The 16,635-nt window shown below is 45.5% G+C and overlaps 1 protein-coding gene across 13 annotated transcripts in view; it reads right to left on the minus strand.

The window, feature by feature from the left end:
- The window catches only part of CCNY (cyclin Y), a 317,654-nt gene that overhangs the window by 154,413 nt on the left and 146,606 nt on the right, over positions 1–16,635 (minus strand). The window lies entirely within an intron of this gene.

Raw genomic sequence — 16,635 nt, forward strand, 5'->3', positions numbered from 1 at the left:
CAACAAACAAAACAGTCTCAACTCCTACGAAGTAGCCTAATGTTTAATGCCCCTGTGCTTTCACTTACGCTGCCCCTGCCCCACAACATGAGTCCCGCCTCTTGTCCACCTAGAAAATTTCTAATTCAATCTTTAGAACCCAGGTCAAACGTCACCTTCTCTGGGAATTTTTCCTTATGCCTTCCCTACCTCCATGGGCCCTCCTCCACATTCCATGCTGCCTCTGTACGTGGTACAGACTTTCATCTGTGTATTTACCAAGTTGTACAGTAATTTATTTGATTTGCCCTTTTAGATCAAGCTTCCTGAGGGACTGTTTCCATTGATCTCTGAATCCACCATACCTAAGCCCATGCCTGATCTTTCATAAGTAATCAATAAATGTTAAGATAACTGAATTGCCATGTGTAGTAGACTGGATTACTGCTCCCAGATACTTGTTCCCTCCCTGTAATAGGATTAAAACCCTCATGCACTGTTGTATGCCTGCCCTTTGCATCTGTAGAGTTTAGTTTTCTACCTCTTTGACTTTGACCAGCTGGTATACTCGACCAATGGCATGAAACAGACACAAGGCTTTCCCCATGCATGCAGAAGTTTGAAATGCCATTGTGGGACTCTCCTGCACTCCTACCATCTCCCATGAGAACAGCACATCTCAGATAGGAACTGCTCCTTCAGTCTGGTCCTGAAAGAAGACAATTGGAGCCACATGGACCGCTGGTAGAGCCACAGCCCACTTACAGGCCTCATGAGACATAAACAAGAAATAAAAGTGTATTATTGTAAGCCAATGAGATACTGATGTTACTGTTATCACAGCAAAAGGAAATACACCATCCCAGATTTTCTTGTCCACTCCAAATAAACAATCATCAAGACTCGTCTTGAACACATCACACTCAGGGGAAGCTCACTGCCTTTTTTTTTTTTTTTTTTGCATGGGCAGGCACTGGGAATCGAACCCAGGTCTCAGGCATGGCAGGCAAGAACTCTACCTGCTGAGCCACCGTGGCCCGCCTCTCACTGCTTTTTAATGAATGGCATTCCATCATTATAAAATGTTTCCTAATTCAGATGCAAAATTTAGAGCATCAGCATTGAATCTACTTTTGTTTTTTTTTTTAACTACCAGGTATTACAAAATACACATCTAACATCCTAATATTTGAAGACAATTACCATGTGATCTCCCAACAGTCCCCTGGCTAAGCAGGGTCCTTCAACCACTCTAGAAGAATGGTCAATACCCTTTAAACATATTACTCTCATCTCTCAATATACTTCTGCATTTGACTAAAATCTTAAAAATGTGATGCTAGAACTGCACAAAATATTCTAAACACGGCCTGACCATGGAGGAAGTTCCTTAGAACACAAATCTCATTTCAGCTTTTTTTTTTTCTCTTTCCCCCAAATCCCTAAGCCTTTATGCCTTAAAATGTTTTCAAACCAGGCAATCTATCCCCTGCAATTATGTAAATAAATATAGGTATCTTACACCTATGACTGCTAAAATTTACTTTGCTTTATTGATCCAGCATTCCAACTTATCAAGATCATTTTAACCGTCATTCTGCCACTCAACATGATTAGCTATTCCTCCCAATGTATTGGTGCTTGAAAATTTGAGAAAAGTACTTTTTGTCATTTTAGGTCTTAATGAAATTACTTAACAGAAGAGGTCAGAATCCTTTGACAAAAAACTAAAAACAACTATTCAAGTTAACGGTGACAATATGGCTGCACACAGCTGTTTAAATACTCAGAGCTGCCCACCCTCCATCCACCATCCGTTTAGTCTTCCAACCAACAAGCTTCTCTGAATTCTCCAAAGTTTTCAGTCTTGGCCAAATGTCTTCCCCAAGTCCAGCAACACTAAATATATGAGCAGTGATTCTCAGGGCCAGCAGCTTCAGCATCACCCAGGAACTTGATAGAAACAAATGCATGGGCCCCACCTAGACCTACTGTATCAAAACTCTGGGGATGGAGCCCATCAATCCATGCTTTAACAGGGCCTCCCAGTGATTCCAATGCAGTAACAACCACTGCCCTGCCTACAACCCTCTCAAAATGAATACGGTGTGCTTGTGATGGTTTCTTCTATTTGAGCCCCTGCCTGCTCCTGGTTTGCTCTTGTTTTCTCAATATTCATAAACTGTTCCATCAGCCTGTCTTGCATTTTGCCAGAAGAAAAGTCAAGCCGCCAGAAAATCAGGACATTTATTTGCCCTTCTTATCTTGTGCCATATCTTTCCAAGTACTGACAATTTCTCAAAATTTACCTGCAACCTTTCTGTGATGATTGATATGCTGGTTCCTTTAGCCTCTGAGAAAAAATGGCTTTTTTTTTTAACTACTACTTTTTCTCCTCTCTTGGGTTTCTAATTCCCAGGCTGGTACGCACACAACATGGACAAACATTAGAGAGAGAGAACCAAGTTGTTCGCTTTTTATCTTTCTCCACTTAATGGGCATATCTCTTTCTTGGTGCTGCGTAAGATATGGAGCTCTTCTTTACCGCTGTGGCTTGTTTCTGGCATGTTTGTAAGCCTCAGTCTACTCTGGGCTCTGACATTGTTCTTAGAAGGTTGGTGCTTCTCATTCATCTCACGGGTCCCTCCTAGGGTGGCATGGCAAGGTAGATTTACTTTTCTTCCTTTGCTTATCTGTACCATCTAAATTATACATAAGAACACTGATTAGTTTTTCACATCAGGGTGGAAGATTGCTATACATTTTATTTATTCATTTTTATTTTATTTTTTAATGTGAGTTCATGTACCCTATATTATGCCTTTCCTCCCTGGAATTGTCTGTACATCACTGTTAAACCTGACACTGTTTCTGTAATTTTAGCATGACACTTTTCTGTTCTCAGCTCTATTCCTCAGCCACGCTGGCTGGGCCTCTGCAGAGCAGAACTCCAGTCTTTTTCTGTTGGCAGCTTTTATTCCCCAGCTGCTCCAGCCACTTCCACAGTGATTCAAACCTCCTGAAGTACCTGGCCTCACGGCCCTGGATGTAACCGCCCACTGTGGCCGGCGGCCCGACAGCCCAGCACCAGCACCCAGCACCCAGCACCCACGTCCCAGCAGTGCAGCCGCCCTCCCAGGCTGAGGCTCTGCAGGCACGTATGCTGCCCTGCTGGCCTGGCTCTGCAGAGCAAACGGACTAGGTACGCAGCTGGCCCAGAGGGGAGGGCTCGGACTCCAAGGGGATAACAGTGGAGGATTCACAGCACCATACATAGCTCGCCAACTTGGATTTGGGTCAGAAGCTTGATAACGTCTGGTTGCAATACACCGCCAGAGTCATTTGGAGGGAAAAGAGGGGGAAAAAAAAATCAGCCTTCTTAATGTAGCTCCTTTCTTTAACAAACAATAATCTATTGCACAGGAGAGCAAAATTTGATTTCTGTTCCTGTCTACACCTCCTCACTCAAGGCAAAAGGCTAATTCTTTATTTTCGCTTGCCGGAATTAAGCAGGGTAATGGGAGGGGACGCCACAGGCAAAGCCATGAAAGATGAAACGGCAGCGAGTCTGCTGGTTGGTCTGAATCCATTCCCAGTGCAGCGTCGCTAACACCCACTCTCCCCATCTCCAATATTCTCAAGGAAAGACAGATTTGTAGTTCCTTTTCTTTCTCTGACAACAAATTTCCCTCAACCCATATTGTTCACCACTCCTTATTCTGAGCAAACATATTTCACAGGGAGAGAGATGAATGTGCCTTTGCTTGAAATTGATCTCTGCTTCAAAAAAAATTTACTTTGAGAAATTTAGAATTGATCCTGTTCCTGCAAAACAAATTTTTGCTCAAGCTGTTCAAGAAGAGGACTGGCAAATAACCACTGAATTTCAAAATAACAGAGACAGAGGAGGAAAAAAATAAAGTTTTGTGGTCCTCTCTGCAGGATCCAGGGTTCCCATTTACCCTCCTGAGCAAGGAGGATTTAACCGGACCACCATCATGATCACCAAGGAACAGGTTCAAAGACCACATCCAAGAACCACGGCCCTAGCTCCCCTCTTCAGGTGAGCAGGCTGCTTTTCTACGCAGACCCACACTTGTCTCTGTCTTAATTCCCTTACCTACTTGTATTAAACCTGAGAAGGAACTGTCACAAGTGCAGGTAGAGTCCAAGGAGTCTAAGCACATAGCACACAGTATAAATTACCATAAAAAAGGAATTTTTCCCCCATGCCAATACCCGACAGCTGGGCCCGGCAGCTATCAGCTGCTCTGCCCCTCGCGGCTAATTCTGCCCACTAGCTACTCCATCTCTCATGGCTAATTCTGCAGGCACTCCAGAGCAGTTCATCTCTATCAGTGCTCCAGAACATACAGTTTCAAAAGTTTCATTTTTTCCTCCTCCATCTTCTTATCTCAGATGAAACAGAGAAAATACACGCATTAAAATAACACATCAATGCCACATTAAAAAGAAAAACACAAGAGTCTGGAAATTCACAAATTCACGCTAGGGTTTCCACAGCAACTGCTCCATGGCCCAATTTGCAACATCAACCATTCTATTCCAAAATGCTTTAAAAGACTCCAGTAAAGGGAAGTGGGGAGGCAGATAAAGTTACAGTCCTGGAGTTAGGGGAAATAAACTCCCTTGTTTTAGTGAACTTAAATTCTCCCCCTAAAAAATACTGTGAAAGTACACAGTGTGTGGTTAATATTCTCCATCATCTAAGGAACTGTAGATAACTGGACATATCTAATATTCTTTGGGTTGGTGTGGGGAGATGTTAGTTAGGAAAACACTCTCATTTCTTCAATCAGAAATGTATTTTCTCAAGGAAATACATCCTTCAAGCACAGAAGCTGGCTTCAGGGGCTCCAATCCAGTCAGCAACTGCGAGACTCCATACTATGAGGTAAAGTCTCTTTTCCTTTTGTGAATTGGCTGATTCAAATGAGACCAACTTGAATGCCCTGAGACTCATCTCCCATGTTGGGGGAGGGAATGAGAAGGAGAGATCTGTGTAGCTTCCCCTTCCAAGAAAGAGCATAGAACCCCTAGCACTTTACCAGGGACATTCTGAACAAGATGCCTTTTCATCAAATGATAAGGAAGGCATTTTTGATATTTCACAATGTCCAACAGCCTCCCTCTGTGAAACTGCCCACATCAAACATACATCGCTGGAAGGGAATCCAAATATAAAGGAAAGCTATTCACGTGGCTTAAATCAGGCAAGGAAGCTCCTGAGCCCAGATGGGGGAAGCTCACCGCATGCTCTAGAGGCTTCAGTGCCATACCAGCTACACAGGATTTCCTGATTTCCCCACACACATCAGAGAACAACACTCCTGGCCTGCTATTTTAATATATGCTTATCTCCACCAAGCATGTATCCCATCCTACCAAAACAAAACTCACACACACACACACAGCAGGCTGCAGCTGACCCTGGTTCAGCTAGACTGTCTCCCAACCTACAGGGAAAAGCACCACAAAACAGTCATAGGATTTTCTGCCCTCTGGCATTAGCGGGAGCATAATACCATTGGGATCTGCTAAGGGGGAGACCAGTTACACTTCCCAGTCAACACTCCACACATAAAAGATCACAGCAGAAGAGCTATAACCCCTCTGTCCCCTTCCAACTGAGCAAACAAGAAGGAGGGCCAGAGTACTCCTTCACGTTGGAATGTAAAATGCTTCCTGTGCTGACCCCACAGGTCATGTCAGCTTCTCTTCCCACCTCCGATACTGTACTGCCCAAATCCTGTGGAGGACGAGAGACTTCCCAGGGAGCCTGGAAAAGAATGGCTGAGGAGGTAAGCCGAGGGCCAGCCAGCTAGAACGGCGGTCCACAAGCTCTCACGGAACTCAGGGAGCTGGGCTCTCAACCCAAGGCGAGAGAAGCAAATTCAAAATGCGACCCTGTTTTGCAAGATGTTTTTAGTCTCCTTACTTTCAAGCACAGGGCTGTCTAAAGCAGGTGCCAGAAAGTGTGAAATGGGAAAAATGTGAGAAACCCAATGTTTTATAATGAACAAAAACTTGGCTGGTGTTCATTCCCAGTTCCTAGGTAAGCGACCTCAGAATATCTGGATTCTTTGGAGTGTCATTTGTTCTTAAAGGTGGGCCCAGAACCACACCTGAGGGTTATGAGGTGGGGACAGCATACCTATCGCCTTAGGGTGGTTATGGGAGACACCAGAAAGACCAATGTGGGGGGGAGGTGGGCTTTGAGCCAGGTCAGGTCAACCCACTTCAGCCCACAGCCCCCAGTCTCTGGGAGGAGAGGGAGGCTGGAGATTGTGTTACACCACAGAAACTCATAGAAGCTCAGGTGTGTAAGGAGTTAAGAGTTAATGAATGGTTATGACTTCTGAATCATGTAAATAGTCCTTTTTTTTTCTTTCTGGTATATTAAGAGTAGACAGAGAAGAAACATCTGAAATCTCTGAACTGTGATACAGCTGCTTTGATCCCTGAGAAAGAATAATTGTGAAAGCTCTTATTTTGTGCCTTTGTCTATTTCTTTTTCCTTTGGCATGGGCAGGCTCCAGGAATCAAACTTGGGTCTCTGGCATGGCAGACAAGAATTCTGTCACGAGCCGCCACTGCACCACCCTGTCTAATTTTTTTACTTTAATAATTTGTAAGGGCAAATGCCCTATGCTAATGGAGGAGCCTGAGTTAGCCATTAACTAGTTCTAGCTCAGTTTCACGCCTTTATATTTGCAAATGGATTCTGCCTAAACTTGCTATTGAAATAACTCTGTCTTCCTTTCTTTCTGCTTACATTCGCTATTGAAATTGGAGTTCTGGGAAGATGGCAGAACAGGACAGGTCCAGTTCACCCCTGCTCCAAGGAACAGCTAGACAAGGGACGGGAAGGCGACTGAGAAGGCGATTCCAGGGTCTAAGTGACCCAGGAAGGTCTTCTACACTACATAGGGAGGCCACTGATGCAAAAGCTGAAGTGAGACGCAAAGAACCAGAGACCTGGCTGCTGCAAGCGGCCTAGCACACCCCTTTCCCAAGGGAATTTCGGAGCTCTCAGAAGTGCAAGAACTGGGAGATAGGGACTAAGAAGTAAACCAAGCGGCGTTCACTGAATGAACGTGCTACCCTCGCCAGCACAGCCCCACGACCCGTGACTCACCCCATACTCCCCACATCTGAACCCTGTCACCGGCACCCGCCCTACACCCCAACCCAACCCACCTCTCCTCAGACGCAGACTCGCCCCTCCGGCCCCCTGTAGACTGTCGCCAGTGCATCAAGGTTGCAGGCAATTACCCACCTCCAGTCCATAACAGTCACGCAACCTACCCTGCCGGCCCTGTGTGCCCTCTGCGCATGTGTACGTCAGTTTAAGGCCCTCTGATCTGTGCATGCACACGGCCCCCAGCTCTGGGCAAGCGCTGACCTACACATCCGAGACACAACCCCAGCCCACAGCTCTGTGCACACGAACATAAGGGACCCACCCTCTAGACCAGCACACACCAGGGCCCTGCCCCTCAGACCCACGCACAGCCACATCCTCCCTATAACCGGCACCCACACATTCGTGCACTGACTTCTTGAGCCCTGTATCCCAACCCCCTGCCCTGCAAACATGCACACTTGTCCCACGCCCCCAGCACAAGCACTGTGCTTCTACACCTGCAGGTGGTCCCATGCACATCTCTGCTACATAGCCACTGCCCTGCACACACGTGCACACCTGCTCCAACCCACTCCCACATCTGCAATCCACTCCAGGGCATCATCGCCCACCCGACGCCACCCCACTCACCTACCCACATCCCTCAACTCCTGTGACCTGTGCCCCGCTTATTCCCACATCTGCATCCTGGGCCCTCTGGATCCCTCTTGCGCAAGGATACACCAGCGCCCTGTACCCCCGTGCTACAACCTCTGAGCCACCTACCCTACTCCCTGATACCCACGACCCCATGTTCCATGCGCCCACCCACATTCTACCTGCACAGCAGCCCCCGTGCATCTACACAGCCTCCCCATCCACCTCCCACAGCACTCTACCCGTGTCCCTCACACTGCACCCTACTCCTGTGCCCCAAGGTCTGCCTGAGCTTCAGAACTATACCCACAGCCCCCGCACCACACCTCTACAACCCTGTGACCCTCAGCCCATGCTCACAGGCACCAGTGTAGCATCCTCAACCTGTGCCTATACCTGTGCTGCAACACATCACCACACTGCTCACATTTGCTAATAAAACTGTAATGACTTCACCTCCCTTGTTAGAATCCATAAAAACCTTGAACCCTGCAGACTCAGGGAGACAGATTTTGGGGCTGAAAGGTGTCTGCTCTCCTGCTTTGCACCTAGCAATAAACTCTTTCTCTTTGAAACACTAGTATCTCAGAAATTGGCCACTTGAACACATATGGAAGAGAATTCACTGCCTTTCTCCGGTATCAGGTGAGCTTCAAAGATTGAGAAGAAACATCCCCGTGCCAGAAGGGTAACAAGTTCTGACTCCACATAGATGTGACAAGGAAGCTTACGTGTCTCTTGGCTTATTTGTATTCCTTTACTATAATACATCTATTAAGTACAGAACGTTCAGTGAGTTCTGTAAGGTGTTTGAGCAAATTACAGAGCCCAAGGGGGTAGGGGGATCCCCAAATTTGTCACTAGTTGGTCAGAAATGCAGTGGCACACCAGCTGGCCCTAACGCACCCCTGCTGTGCAACTGCATGACAATCCCATGGAGGGTCTTCCTTAACCTGTGGTGCCTGGCCTGACTCCTGCTAATCAGCATCTGAATTGGACTGAATTGAGTTACTGTATATCTGCAGTTGATGTTAGAAGCTACTGGAAGTTGTAGAAGTTCGTGGAAAACTTTATACCCAGTCAATCCAGTCCATTATTTCAAATGAGTTGTGTTCTCAATGTCCATTGGTACAACATTTGTCAGGAACCAAAAATGCAGTTCCAAAGCAAGTCTGCTTAGCTTGGACAGAACAAAGTACCATGGGACCAGTGCTATGCTTGTTTGTTTCCACACAGAGGCAGCTCTGTCGGAGGAACCAGCCCTCACTCCTGCCCAGGCCTGGCCAGCAGGTGTCTCAGCGAAAAACCCTCCCAGAACAGCCTGAGAAACCTTACTTCCTCCTCTTCAAACATGGATTGCTTAAACTACCCAGTAAAAATGCAGTGAATTTTTAACAGTTTTAAAAGAAGACACATGCGCTGGGTCATTTATCTGCAGATTTATTAAACTGGATACTTTCATATGTGTGTGTATGTGTGTGTATAAATAAAATAAAATCTACCATACATTTTGTAAAATACACTTCAGGAGTAATTACCAAACATTATGGCCTTAGGAATTAGAATTACAGACTGACATTTAGAGAACTGGATGGCAAATGACTTTACCACTGAGGATTAGCAGTGAGAGCTGTTGACTCCAGGTGCCATATATGGAACCAAACCAGATCAACTGAAAACGTCAATGATCCTTGAGTAGTGACAAGTAACAGGGCTCTATTCCTATAACAAACATACCTGCTTAGAGGGGGAGGAAAGGGAAGTGTTATGGGTTGAATTGGGTCCCGCCAAAACTAAGTTCAACTCCTAACCAACGTCCAGTGAATGTGACCTTAGGTGGAAATGGGGTCACTGAAGATGTGTTTAAATGAGGCCAAGACACATTAATCAATTTGTAAAAATTTGTGATTTGTAATAATGTAGAATTAATTTCTACATTAAATGTGACCTAAAATCCAGGATGACTGGTGTCTGTTTAAGAAGAAGAGGAAGCAGACAGGCATGGACCAACACCACGTAATGATGGAGGCAGAGATAGGAGCCCAAGGATTGGAGGCAAATCATCAGAAACTAGGAAGAAGTAAGGATTATCCTCCAGTCTAGCCTCCAGAACTGAAAGACAAATGTCTGTTGTTTCAAGCCACCCCATCAGTGGTACTTTGTTCCAGCAGCCCTAGGAAACCAAAACAGGCAGCAACTCTGAAACCTTACATTATGCAACAAGACAAACTGACAACTTCTAACAAATGCAATTTGTATCAACTATATGACTCCTACCAAGGACTCTGCTGGCTTCTGAGTCACTTGTTTCTCTGGCACAACGGATTCAGTCTTTTGGTTTATGGGTATGAGGGTCACATCTGTCCCTAACTTCACCGCAAAGACACCTCAGTTCAAGGCCCAGGGTCCCACACTGCACCTCCTGGAGGGCAGAGGGAGGTCTCCCGTTGGTCTACCCCTCACAGACCTCTGCTCTGGATTCTGCAGGCCCCGCGAACTGCCCAGCTACTACTGTCCCACTGCCATCCTCAAACCCTACTTCATCCCAGATAAGGGTGTTCCCCTTAGTCAGCTCCTCAAGGTAGAGAACGCAGTTGTCTCGCAGCTCTTCCCCCTGAAATGAGTGCAAAGCCATAAAGGCAGGGTTTCCTAACTCCTGGGGGCCATGTGCTCCCTGAGAACCTCAGCCCAAGATCAGACACTGCCAGAGAGATTCAGGTTTCCTTTAACATTCCATTCCATCATGTACTTTCAGTCCAGGATGGTGGGGGACAGAAGGTAAGGTCTTTGCTGGAGGACAGGTTCAAGAAAGATCTGTCTAGCTCAAAGCAAATTCTAGAAGTTGGCTCATTGTCCTAGTTCTGTTGTGAGGTCTGAGCACAATAAGCCTGCAGAGGGGAAGTGGCGCTCAGAAAGCTGGCCTTGCCTTTTCTACATCCCTGGCATCAAACATCAACATGGTTCTCTCCATTCCACTTCCATCCTACATGTGGGTCAAAGAAGAAGCTGAAAGGGAAAAAGCACACACATGTAGAGGTGGAAGGGAAAGCTCATTTGCCACCCAACCAAGCAGCTTCCATCTCCATAAATAGTCTACAGGGATCACTCAGATATAATTCAGGGACTGTCAGAACTGCTATTTCTAGCCTAAGTTCTCAGGCTTTGATCCTGGAAGCAGGGGGATACTGGTGCCCTGTATACCAGGAAGACTCCCAGGAGAGTCTCTGACTCCCTCCTGTCACCAATTTTGTTTATCTCCCTGCCTCTTCCTCCTCCCCAATCCAGGGCCAAATGGCAAAATTGTGGTCCCTCAAGGGCCTGTCCTACCCTCCAAGATATTCCCAGTCTCAAATTATCTGAGAAACCCTAACCTCCTGACCTACCCAATCAAAACTTTTCTCCCTTTGGTGAGTCTCAACTGGGTGGCAGGCAAGAGCTATCTCACTGAACCAAGGCAGAACAAGCCAAGATACAGCACTTGCCCCTTAGGTTGCCAGGATACAGCACTTGCATCTAAAAAGTAAAAAATCTTACTCAACTTAGTGGGCAGAATTTCAGGCAATGGAACATAAGGCATTTGCACGGGATAAGGGCATCTCAAGGGAGCCAGTACCAGGCCCACATGGCTCCCTGCTTATGTCTGGCTGCCAGGCAGCTCTCCTTGACCACTTCTGCTTTGTCCCAGCTTCTTTTCTTCTAACTGGCTCCACATTTGTTTTCCTTGTTTGTTTGTTTTCCACAACAGTTCACCCAGCAGTGGCAGAAGAACTCTAGCCCAGATCAGGGCAAGGTAGTGATGGGTGGGAGTGGGAAGTCCACTAGGTCCCTGAACCATTACATCAAACCACCTCCCTTCAAGCCAGACGCCAGAAGCGTAATAAGCAGAAAAACTGAGTGCTTTCTATGATATCAGTCCAACTGGGGCTGGGGATTTTCTATACATTCTAATACCAAAGATCCAACAGGAGCAGGGAGGAGATGGGGGTGGGGGGGTAAGAAAATGAGGATTCATCAACTTGAAGAGTCAGCCTCTGATGAAGACAAAAACTAAACTGTAGCTCATAGCATTATTTTTGAATTACATGTTTTACTACTCACTTCAGCTGTGATGGCTAATTTCAATTATTAAATATTACCATTCCAACTGATTTCAGATTTCATAACTGGGAATCCTAGACACAGAGCTTAGAGGAGTCTTGCAAACAGCCACCTGCTATTAAGTGAGCAACATGGAACTGAGGTACCAAGTACTGCCTGGGTGTACCTCATGGTGGGGACAAGGTGGACAGCAGGTCTCCAGTGGTACCCCAATGCCCCAACCAACAACACTAGGAACCCCCCACCCCACAGAACCCCCAACAGGCTGCACATGTGAGTGGTGACCATCTCCTGGCAGGAATTCTCGTTTCGCACTTGAAGTGCCCTGTGGCCAACATGGAAATTTCTTGACCTTCATCCCCAACCCCACAGAGCAACCCCACAGAGGGGGGATCATTTCTTTCAGAGCCAATGGGAACACCATAGCAGCCTGGGCCATTAACGTGCAATTAATGGGGCCAAGAAAGAAGGTTAATTATCCAGTTGGTGGGTTATCCAGGCCTGGCCCCACCCCTCCTTGACCTGGCTGCCTGCCCTTTCTCAGCTGGGGAGGAGTGGAGGAAATAAAGGGGGTTGAAGCACCAGTTAGCTTGTCTGGTGAGTGGGTTGGAAAGAGGTGAGAGTGAAACTGTGTCAAGAGGAAGCTTTTGAAAGAATCACAACTTCTTATATTTCAGGTTCTCTCCTATTGGTTTCTGTATGATTCCTAATCTCATTACCATGGATCACAAAGAGATGGGCCTAAATCTCAAAAAAATGCATTCACTGCTTCATGCACTATTATTTGAGCACTTGCTAGGTGGCAAGCATTAGTTCTGGGGCAGAGCTTATGGAGGACCTGGGGACAGATCTTACTGAGGACCTGGGGGCAGATCTTACTGAGGACCTGGGGGCAGATCTTACTGAGGACCTGGGGACAGAGCTTACAGAAGTCCTAGCCCACTGGAAGAACCAAGCTTACATTCTAAAGCAAACACACCAAGGGCCACTACGTGTTGTGAGAGATCAGAGAGTCTTCGCACCAGTGCCTGAGCCACCCCACAAGGGGCCAGTTGATGCTGCTTTAAAAACTTGGCAGCCATGACAGCTTCAAGAACTTCAGGAAAAGATGTACCCTCAGCCCTCCCAAGGAGCCACTCTCAGCCATTACAGAAGCTCCACCCCTCAACTGTACCTCTGAGAAGCACATGAAACAGCTGAAGGTTAGGTCTTCCTTTTCCTTTCCATTAAAAAATAATTTTTAAAAAGAGAGCCCACAGGGAACAATGAAATTATCTAAAATTGAGAGTGTTGATGGACTTTGGACATTTTACATAAGGACCAATAGATGGAGATGGCTGAAAGATGCACTGACTGAAAGTAGATTAGTAGTTTCTCTCTCTAAGCCTGACTCTGCAAGTAAAACCATTGTCCTCCACCATATGTAGGACATGACATCCAAGGATGAAAGTCTCGGTGGCAGTGAGGGAGGTGACCCCTGGGGATGAGCCCGGCCCTAGTACTGTGGGATTAACAATGCCTTCCTGACAAAAAGGGAGAAAATAAGTGCAAAAAATAAGTTATCAGTGGCTGCGAGAGTTCAAATAGAGTCAAGAGGCTACACTGAGGGTCACTCTTAATGCACGCTTCAGTTTGACAATGCTACCTATCATAACTTGCCAAACCTCAACCAAAACCATTCCTGCCAATCCTAAAGAATATCCAGGGCATTATATAAGATTCTACAAAGGTTCCATTCACTAGGGTAAGTCTCCAAAGCCTAGAACCTCCAGATGTGTCCCTGGACCAGTTAAGTCTTGAAATGCAGAGGGGCCAGCCTCTCCAGAACATCAGTTAGTTCCATCCCCCATCCCATATTATCGACAGCCCTTCCAACAGGAAAAAGTTAGACTGGGAATAGCCCAAATATCCCTAAAGAGTGGCAGAAGGGGTTGCAAGGGTAGTTCAGTGGTAGAATTCTTACCTGCCATGCAGGAGACCTGGGTTCAATTCAAGGTCCATGTACTTCCCAAAAACAAACAACAAAAAACAAACAAACAAAAATTCAACAAATATTGCTGCAGTAACGATACTCACATGGAAAAATAATGAAATGTGACCCCGCCATACAGCATACAAAAAAAAAAGAATGGAGAAAGATCAAAAGTGATGGTGGAGTTATACAGACAGGATCAAGTTTAACAAATGAGTGTGAGTGCTGAATCATTATACTGCTATTTCTTTTAGCTTCCAGTATCTTAGAGCAGCTAGAAATAATAAAAACCTAAAATTATGGAATTGTAACCCATACCAATCTGAAATCTGTTCTACAGCTAATTGTTGCAATGTACTTTGAAATTTATTGCTTTTATGTATATATACTATTTAAAGAGAAGGAGCAGTATAGCAGAGAAGATAGGATTTAACAAATGAGTATGACTACTGAATCATATTGATATTTCTGTTGGACTCCAGTGTCTTGGAGCAGTTAGGAAAAAAAACGAAAAATTGTGAAAATGTAACCTCGGTTCTATAACTACATGTTAAAATGTACTTGGAAATCTATTGCTTTTTTGTATGTTATATTTCACAATCTAAACAAAAAAGAGAGAGGGAGAGCCCACAGGAACTAAAAGTAACACACAGCCTGGCCCACACCACACAGTGTTTATGGTGAAAACAAAATTTTTTCATTGCTAACATCTCAGTGGGTGGGACCCCAAGAGGAATGATGGACGACCTATATGGAAGGAAAAAAACTGAAGAAGAAAATTAGGAGGATAAAACCGAACCACTATTTTATTAATATGATGTCACTTCATTACACTTCTCCTTCCCTCCCTCATTCTCAATTCTTAACTCCCGTTTCAGAGAGGGAGCAAAGGCAGGGAGAGCAAGAAGAGGAGGTAGGAACATGCATGAAGTTCAATGGAGAAGACCTGGTAGAGTGGATTCACCAGGTAGATTAATTTTCTAAGGAGCAGACTCACAGGTGTTTAGAGATTCTGAGGCCTTGGATGTAATGTACTCTGGCCCTTGCATCTTACAGAGGATGTTGAGTGATCAGGAAGCCCCTTCAACACTGAAGCTACGTAAGAAATGAGAAACTTGCACTAAAAAGAAGCAAAATCATGGTCTGGAAGGTGCAAGAGGTCATGGATCTGTCACATCTTAAGAAGGGCCTGCGTGAGGCACGCCAGAAGATCAGTCGGTCGAACGTCCAAGTCACAAAAGCACCACCATACAATCTGGCCACAAATGTGACCCGTACACTTCAAATTAAGATTTGATTCTTACACCAATCAACCAAATCGCCCCCAGAAAAAAAAATTTTAAACAAATGTGAGCTATCGGAGTCCGCAATCAAACGAAGGCTTCTGTTAAACAACTTGAATCACAATTATTAGGCTTCTCCCAGTGTTCTCTTAAAGACAGACAAAACTGAAATGTTAATCAGGACAGTGAGGGGAGTTCCTTGCATTTCAACATTCTCACAATTAACCCATCCTTAACCTTCATTACTTGGAGGGAATAAACCAAAACTTTGTAAATTGGCAGTGGAGAAGTCAGAAAACACCAAGATGGGTCTCTAAACAGGAGATTCTGAGACTAAAGCAGCCTTGAAGGTTATTTCTAACCACAAGTTTCCACTTCAAGAACGTTAAGTGAAGAAGGTAGGAGAAGCACTCTAATAGAACCCACTACTGACGAAAAGAGACAATGCACAGTTACCGTGCAATGAAGAGAGAAGCAGCAAGTTCACTAAACCAAAGACTGGCAAAGAAAGGCTCAACTGACTCCATTCTTCCCACCCTTAGGGTCCAATCCTACATCAAAGGGCATGAATAAGCTGCTGCCTTAAATGTCGACATGCACACCAATCACTTCTTTTCCTTCTGACTTTACTTAACAAATGAAGATACTGTCACAGACCGAAAGGCTGGAGAAAATGGCCTGTAAGTTAAGCAGACACGAAAAACTCTCAAGTCACTGATTAATCTGTGCAGCTGCCTCTTCAGAGAGAAAGGCTTGGGAACCACAGAACAGAAAAGATGTATGAAAAACACTAGGGAGGTGAAAAATTATCTGTCAAGAATGTTTCAGGTCAACACCATCCTTTATATAAACTCTCCCCCAAACAACCTATGAGCCAGGCAGGTATGCAACATGGGTGCAGGGAAAGTGGAGGGCGAAAGGGCTCAGGAAAATGGAAAGGAAAGGAACAGATTTCCTAATTGGCCTCCAATTCATAATGACTCAAAGACATGCCTCCCCAAATAGGAAGGTCACAAATTCCCTCTGAACAGATAAACAGCACAGAACACCATTCCTGACAATGCCAATAAAAAGCCCAGGACAGCAAAGAAGAATATACTGTTATGTGATCATGCTCTTTTTCTGCTACAAGTCAATTCAAATCTAGTTCTCACGCTGGACTGGAGCATCTCTCTGCGAGACCTGAGCTAGCTTCTCTAAAAGCTACCACAAAAGTCCAAGGCCTCCTTGCCCACCACACCACCTGCTCGGCTCACTTCTCTGCTGACACCTCTCCAATGATTCCTCAGTGTAGGACTAGCCTGGGCTTCGAAGCCATCCCCAGCTGGGCCTCCCCTATCTGTCTCACCTAACTCCTTTCTTCTCTACAAGACACTCCTTCTCAGCCAAAGAGACCACCTAAAACACCTACACTTTCCTGTGCCTTTCCTTACCTCCACCTGTTTCTCTAACACCACAATGTTTTGGAAGCCCCCTTGACAGCTATGAAAATCCTAACT

This window comes from Tamandua tetradactyla, chromosome 1, assembly GCF_023851605.1.
Source record: "Tamandua tetradactyla isolate mTamTet1 chromosome 1, mTamTet1.pri, whole genome shotgun sequence".
NCBI classification, from domain to species: Eukaryota; Metazoa; Chordata; class Mammalia; order Pilosa; family Myrmecophagidae; genus Tamandua; species Tamandua tetradactyla.